Genomic DNA, 8,075 nt, shown 5'->3' on the forward strand with positions numbered 1-8,075 from the left:
GCGACATTCTAAGGTGTTCATTGGCCTGCATTATTTTTTGAATGTAGCCAAGGCAAATAAGAGGAATGGTTTCATTTGCTGCCCGTGTGTATACTACCAGAACAAGAAGGATTACTCTTCTTCATGGGCCCTTCACGGCCATATTTTTGCTATTGGTTTCATGTCTAGTTACATTTGTTGGACCAATCATAGAAGACAGTGAAGAAGATGACTGTAATAACAACATACGCGGCCATGCTAAATTCGGTGCATTTGCTGATGATACTGCAATGGAAGAGCTTGAAGATCCGGGAGCATACGCTAATCCCACCGATGACCTTGAGCACGTGTTAAACAATGCACTAGAAGATTGTGAAAGTGAAAAGGAGAGGATGAAGTTCTAGAATATGCTAGAGGGGACTACTGCAAAGTTAATGCTAGAGGGCAAAAAGCATTAACCGAGGCGGTTTTTGCAACCACCTCGGAGGCACCGCTGCGGTTAATGTGACATTAACCAAGACGGGCCGCCTCGGTAAATGAAATAAAAAAACTAAAAAATGGAAAAGCCCGTCAAGCCCATCACGGGCCTGCCGAGCCCATCTACCGCGCCGCCGCTGCCCACCGCGTCGGCCCGCCCGCCTTGCCACCGGGGAGTCCGAGCGCCGCCACGCTGCCCGCCCGCCGTGCGCGCCACCGTGCTGCTGATGGCGCCGTCCGTCTGACGCGCCCGAGCTCCCACCACCACCGCAGCCCTTCTTGCCCCCGCCACCGCCGCCGCCGTTGTTGATGTAGGAGCAGTATTCACCCCCATCGCTGCTGAACTCGTCAGGGCGCTCCCTGGCCCGCTTGGCGTGGTGCGCTGCCTTGCCACGCTCGGCTTGGTGCTTGCTCTCCTCCTGGGCCTTCGCGAAGGAGCCGGCAGCGGCGCTTGCGGCCACGGTCGCGTTGGCGAAGCAGAAGGCCTGGGCGGGCTGCGGCGGCGGCGTTGGCTGCTGCGCGGCGGTGGCATGCTGGGGCGGGGGGGGGGGGGGGGGCTTGGCATGGTGTGCCACACAGATCCGCCGCTACTCGCGAAGAAGAGAGAGAGGAAAGGGTGGAGAACAATTGAGTGAGAAACCCTAAGTCTAGTATATATAGGTGTGCTTGTTTTTGGGCCTTTTGGGCCAACGGGCTGGGCTTGAATAACCGAGGCGGTTGAGTTATAATGTCCGCCTCGGTTAATCAATTAACCGAGGCATTTATTTTAAAATAGTCACCTCGGTTAATAATGATTAACTGAGATGGGTATATTAAGTGCGCTCGCCACGGTTAATACATTTTTCGAGACGGTGTTTTTAACCGCCTCTGTTAATAAAAAGTGACCGCCTCGGTTAATGCTGGCTATTAACCGAGGTGGTTTTTTTGTTGCCTGCCTCCGAGCTCATTTTTTAGTACCTCGTAAAATAGAATTTTGTAGTAGTGCCAGGATGCGAAGATAGATTGAAGAAGCTTGGCAACACTCCGGAGTTGCTTCAATAGAAGGCAATGCATGGTGTGTAACACCACAGATTTTATTCCAAACCCGGAGGCTACCAAAAACGCAATAAAATCACATGTATAAAGATTATACCAAATTTCGATAGTCTCCCCTGTAAATAGGTCGTACTGGACAAACAGTTTATATGAATAAATTATCAAAATAGCATATTAATGGTGAATAAGCATCACAACTTATCTCAACACCAAAAGAAATAAGTTGACCCGACCAACCAAGTTCGTCTGAACCACTAAAGAATAAAGCAGCCAAGCTTAACCATTTATACTCTAGGAATTTGACAAGATCATCTAAGCACGTGTAAATGTATGTGTATTCTTTTGCAGAAAGTGCTACTCCCCCTTCCCATGCATGCCGCAATCATTTGGTACATAAAAACCAATTAAACACAAGGGTAAGTAAGAATACTCAGCAAGCACAACTAGAACTGGAAAGAACATGGCAACAATGATTCATGAAACATGAATGAATGAACACCAGAGAAATAGTAGTTTCCGTCTGAAACAGACACAACCTGAAACATCTTTAGCATTTACTGGTAAAGCCGAGCAAGTGGGGCCAGCACTTACTCACAAGAACATAAATAAAAGAACCAAATTGCACATCCGGATCCACCGGAACATGAATGGAATTTAAAATAATATCTTGAAACATGAATCATAAAACATGAAACATGAACAAATCATGGATTTGAATATTATAAACACCTGATAAAGCAATCGGATAACATAAGAAAAGAAATGGCAAGCAACTTGCCAGCAAACAAGTTCGTCGTGCACTTGCCTTAACCTCGACGAGAACCCGGTGTATCACTCTCGACTCTAGAACTCTGGAAACCTGTGCAGCAATCCATATTTAGGAACTAGCACAAGATATGATTATAAATTTTATTACGATACCTGGAATTAATTTCCCACCTAGTCTAATTTGAGGTTATCCAGAAATTCAACTACACGTGGCTGGCTCACTGATCTGACCATAACTTTTGATCCGCTTAAGCAATTATAGCAAATAAATACATCTCGGGCATCTAGATAAAATTTCCAACAACTTTCTTTTCGGTGGCTAGAACAAATTCTGGTTCTAGACAGGTTGAAAATAGATAAACAGACTCGGCAGGATTCACGACTACTGGGCAGCAACACTGTTTTGTTGACTACTCCTAAAGCATTTGCTGGATTGTGATGAAGCCAGCACTGTTGGAATGATAGCGACAAAGCCTGCAGCTTTCGTCATTAGTGTAGGATCAAATTCCCCACCAATTAATTCCAGAAATTCATCAAATAAAAGAACCTAATTGATTTGACATAACTAAGAACGACCTTTGATTTAATCTAACATCTAACAAAAATCCCGCTACTAGGTTTTGAGTTTGAGATCAGCATTTTGCAGAATCTCACCAATTTGCAAACCCATTGGATGGGATCAGAGAAATTCTAATCTTTCCCCTCCTATCCCTTTTTTTTTCTGCTAGTTTTCCTTGCTTTCTCTGACTTGCCCTGCTGCCATTGCACAGCAAACAACCCACGCAGGGCACAGCTCACCACACAAGGTAGCAGTTCCGAGTCTCCTCCAAATTCCTGTCCACCCCCAGCAACGACACCCTAACTGAGCAAATCAGAGGGAAGCAACCCGTGCAGCACACTTAGGGAGAGAAATTGAATCACCTAAAGCTCCAGCCGATGGGCCCCTTGGATGGAGAAGACTGGCGGCAGTGGCTGCAACCCTAGGAGCAAAGGTGGTTCCAGGGAAGGGACGAGAGGAGGCGGCGGCAAGGAGAGGTGACGCAAGGAGCCGCTGCTGGAATATGAGTCGGAGGAAAAGCACAGTGATGGAGCTAGGATAAAAAATTGAAAACCTAAGCCACATCCTACGGTCTAGATTAATCGACTAGCAATGAACTAACCCATTATCCAAACTTGGCATGTGAGTAGTAAAACAGATTCATTTCGACGAGCACTACGCAACCACGGTCTCTGATCGTTCATACGACTAGCGATTCAAAAAGTTAACTTTTGGTCAACTTCTAATCTTCTAAAAAAATTAAGTTATCTAAATACTTGGGATATTACATGGTGTATCCGATAAGAGATTTAGTGAATTACTAAAATAGGTCTCTCGGCAACTCCAGTTGGAGGGCGTGAGAAAATCCCAGAACCCGAAGCTGCTACCTGGCCATTTATCGTGGGTTAAAACGTTATTCCCCCAGAGTACGTGAAGTTCCTTCCTACGTAAATGCGCAGACTATATGAATGGTATATGGATGTGTTGTTCGGTGGCCAGATCATGCAGGAGAAAAGGTGAAAGATGAAGATCACTTTCATGGAGAGGACTTGATATGGTTGAGATTCAGAGAATATGGTACCAACTATATCATCAAGATTCTCTGTATATCTCTCCCATCGGTTGCTGGGTTCTGTAAGTGGACGCAAAAATCAACACACTGGAATCCGAGGGCAAGTGTTCGCCAAGCTCCGGAAAGTCAACCAAGCGTGCCAGTCAATTTGACCTGAAATTGACAAGGGAGAAAACAAAGTCAAATTTGAGAGCGTATCAGCTGGGGTTCCGAATATCTCTTGCATAGGCGTATCGGCAAGCTTTGCCGATACAGTAGATGAAAAAAAGATATTAAATGCAAGTGTATAATAAACGAGCGCGTCGGCAAGATCAGTCGATACACTAAACGATAAAATCGGCTTGGAATAGCCGATTTTACGTATATGACAGAATCTAAGTTACGAATGTGCAACTTAGATAATGTAAACTAAAAACAGATTCAAATCGGCTCTGAGATAACAAAAGTGTTACTGCAAAACCTAAAGCCGATCTAATATGTTTTTAATAGAGAGATCTGATAATGGCCCAAAACCATAGGAAAACCTACAAATCTAGCCGATATCGATGATTTGTGAACTAGACGAGACGACAGCGATACGCCCAGAAATCAAAGCCTAAATAAACTCGATAACTTTTGAATAGATTTGAACGAAGCCACAGCGATGCGCCCGGTAGCTAAAGCTCAAATATACTCGGTAAAACAAAGACTCACCAGCAAACCAAGTCATTCGAATGTGAGGCGTCCTTGATCAACTTGAAAAGAACTCGTCGAAAAAGAAAAGAAAAGGCAAAGTCGCCGAAAAAGTGCAAAGGAATTGTAAAGTTTTGTTGTATTGGATGTGTATCAAGTTTTTCCGGTCCCTTACAACTGATATTTATAGCCTAGCGCTATCAAGTCCTAGCCGATTACGGCAAACATTACTTGACTACAAAGAAAAGACTTTCTAAAGATAAACTACTTTAAATATTACAACCGAATCGTCAAGATTCTCGTAGAGTCCGGATCCTCTTTTCCTCGCTTGACTTCATCGGCAACTCTCCATCGGCTGAGCACCAGAACGGATAAATTAGCATCTTCGCAGCATATTCATCTGATCCATCGGACGGATTCCTTCGGCAGATTCCAACCCTGTGCATCTTTTGGTTTCTTCCAAATCGGCCACCTTACCTTCACAAAAAATCACCTTTCTTGACACGTGTCAAAAAACAGTGTCAACACATGCCCCCCAGTTTCAGAGTAGTCTATTTTATTCCGAAACTATTTCAACCCACGATTGTCCTGCTCCAACAAGCATTTAGAGCCATTTCCTCGTACCCCATGCGCACGGCTTACTCCGTACAACTGGGTAAAACTCTTCTTTGCCCCTGGCCTTTTGCCTTCCGTTCGCGCAAACTCAATGCGCCGATTCACCTTCCGTCTTTTCACCTACCCAGACCGGGCCATAAATATCACCTTTTGGCCTTGTATCGGCAACACGCCTCCATTAGCTACAGCACCTGCTTTCTTCCTCCTTTAGCAAAAACCCTAGGTCCTCCTGTAGCAATGGTGGGCTTCAAAAGTTCTGATGAGGTCCCTTCTGATGCCCCACAGGCGATCCCGCCGTCGCTTGGAGTAAGTCCCCCTCTTCCATCTTGGATTGTCATGCTTTTGTCCAACTTCAATTTTTAGTTCCTTCGCTTCTTTTTCGTGAAGTGACGACGCTTCTTCTGGTTCCTCCAATTTCGGAGAGCTCTCCCCTCCCTGACATCCTGGAGAGCACCAAGGAGTTTATTCGCCAGCTTCTTCGCGAGAAGGATGAAGCTCGATAGAATTATTCCGAAGAGACCATCAGGTCTCAACGCCTCGCCTCCAAACTGGAGGTGGCACAAGCCGACCGGGCCACTGTCCCGGCCCAACTCACCGCCGCCGACTCTAGGGTCACCTGTGAGTTACTGCTTCCAAAGTAGCACCCCTTCTATTTTTTTGATCCCCCTGCTGATACTTTGCTTCAGTCCTGGAGTCGCAGGTCCATGCCCTCCACGCCGCAGCTGCCACCACAACCGGGTCGGTGAACGCTCGTGGCGACACCGTCGCTGCCCGCCTGTAGGACATCCCCAACTGTGTCCGGGAGGTTGTCGGACATGGGGTTCGTCGCAGCGCTGCTGTGGCTCTCGCCAAAGCTCAGCTCGAGTCTGGCCATGACTTATCACAAGTCGAACCAGTTCACTTCCCGCTGGGCAGCGAGGAGTGGTGGGCCTTCGAGGAGCTTGCCGACGACATGGAGATGGCAGCCGCTGCTATCTCCGAAGATGTTAGCATAGAGGCGGTCATCGGCAATGTTTTTGTTGACGATTAGATTTCTAGGAGTAGCACTTTCCTAGAAAAAACTTCTGCTGTATCGACCAGATCATCTGATCGGCCTTTTTGTAAACAACATTATTAATGAAGTATTTCCTTCTCCTGTTAACTTCCACTGCAAAGAATTAACTTTGACCTGAATTTGAACAATCTGGTTTGTGTAGATTTTTTGCACTAAGGGCGATACATATCATATCGGCCATAACAATTCAACCGATAATTTGAATCGATCGGCTATGCATCTACCCAAACACTAGTGTAATACTACTTCAAATATTTTCCATTAAGAGCTCTAGAATACTCTTCCCCTTCGAGCGTCTCCAAAATATAAGCAGTGCGGGGAACGCACCTGCTTATTCTAAATGGTCCCTCCCACATTGGAGACCATTTGCCGAATTTTGAACTCTTTGTTCCTATCGGCAAAATCAATTTCCAAACCAATTCTCCTTGTTCAAAGGCTTTGGCTTTCACCTTTTTGTCATACCATCAGCCAATTTTGGCTTTGTTCGCCTCAACATTCACAAGAGCCTTCAGCCGATGGCCAGCTAAATCTTCCAATTCATCCTTCATCAGAGCAGAATATTCATCGGCCATCAACTGATCCTGAAATATGACACGTCGTGAATCAAGCTTCAACTCCCATGGGATAATAGCTTCATGTTGTAAGGATCACCGGGGTGTCCGACCCTAGAGGGGGAGGGGGTGAATAGAGTCGCTAATCGCTTTTTAACCTAGGCCTCAATCAACTTGCATAAGATAAATCTAACACGTCCTATACATGCTAGTTATGACTAAGGTTTATCTTTGCTACTCTCTACTTACCCCAAAATACTTGCAACCTATAGCCAATCCTAAACAAACTAACTAGGAAAGTAAGGCATGCAAGATAGAGTAAATGCGGAAACATAATATGGTAAGTAAAGAGGTAAGTGCAAGAGGGATGCAAACTCCCGAGTAGACACGGTCATGTAACGTGGTTCGGCACAAACGCCTACGTCCACGGGACACCGAGGCTCTTCCGATCACCGTCTTGCACTACGCCACCAAGGCGATGCCGGCAAGCAAAGGCAAGTGCCCACAAGACACCGAGTCTCGTGCACCGCCACCGTCTCTCTCGGTCACCCGGCCGAAATCCACTACGGAGCTTCTCCACCAAGGAGGGGGTCTCCTCTTCCCCCGCACAAAGTGTCATTGCCACTCCACACCAAGTCAGAGGGTCACACGACGGATCACAAGGATTGCTTGCCGCAGCAAGACTTCTCTCAAGCTTGCTCTCTCAAGAACTAAGCCTAAACAAGCACTAAGCACTCTCACAAGTGTGCTTAAGCCTATATGATGTACAATGAAGCACTATGGTGGTTGGAGATGATCTTTGGCTCTGGTATACTTCCTTGGTCTCCAGCAACCTCAAATGAGCTGTGGGGTGGCATATATATAGCCCAACCCTCCAAACTAGCCATTGGGAAAAAGGCTGACAAAATCCCTTAACGCCGGTTAAACCGACGCTCTAGTTTTTGTCATCACCGGTTTAATCGGTGAGTGTATTTTCCCAGCAACTAGCCGTTACTGCTCCAACGGCTACTTTGATGAATCGACTGACGCTCTCAAAACAAACATTGGTTCAACCGGTGTATGTAATCTTCAATCGACCGACGCTCTCAAAACTAACGTCGGTTCAATCGGTGCATGTAATCTCAGAAACCCCCAAAAATGGAGTCTCTGGACAACTGCACCGACGCTTCAGAAAGAAACGTCAGTTCAACCGGCGTACTCTGCTGATTTTGCCTTCTCTGAGTCTGTTGCACCGGTGAGTACAATTTCCCTATCGTCGGTTTAACCGGTGATAGTAAATTGTCTCTGTCTTGATTTCTTTGACTTGTTTTTCTT

This window comes from Panicum virgatum, chromosome 8K, assembly GCF_016808335.1.
Source record: "Panicum virgatum strain AP13 chromosome 8K, P.virgatum_v5, whole genome shotgun sequence".
NCBI lineage: Eukaryota > Viridiplantae > Streptophyta > Magnoliopsida > Poales > Poaceae > Panicum > Panicum virgatum.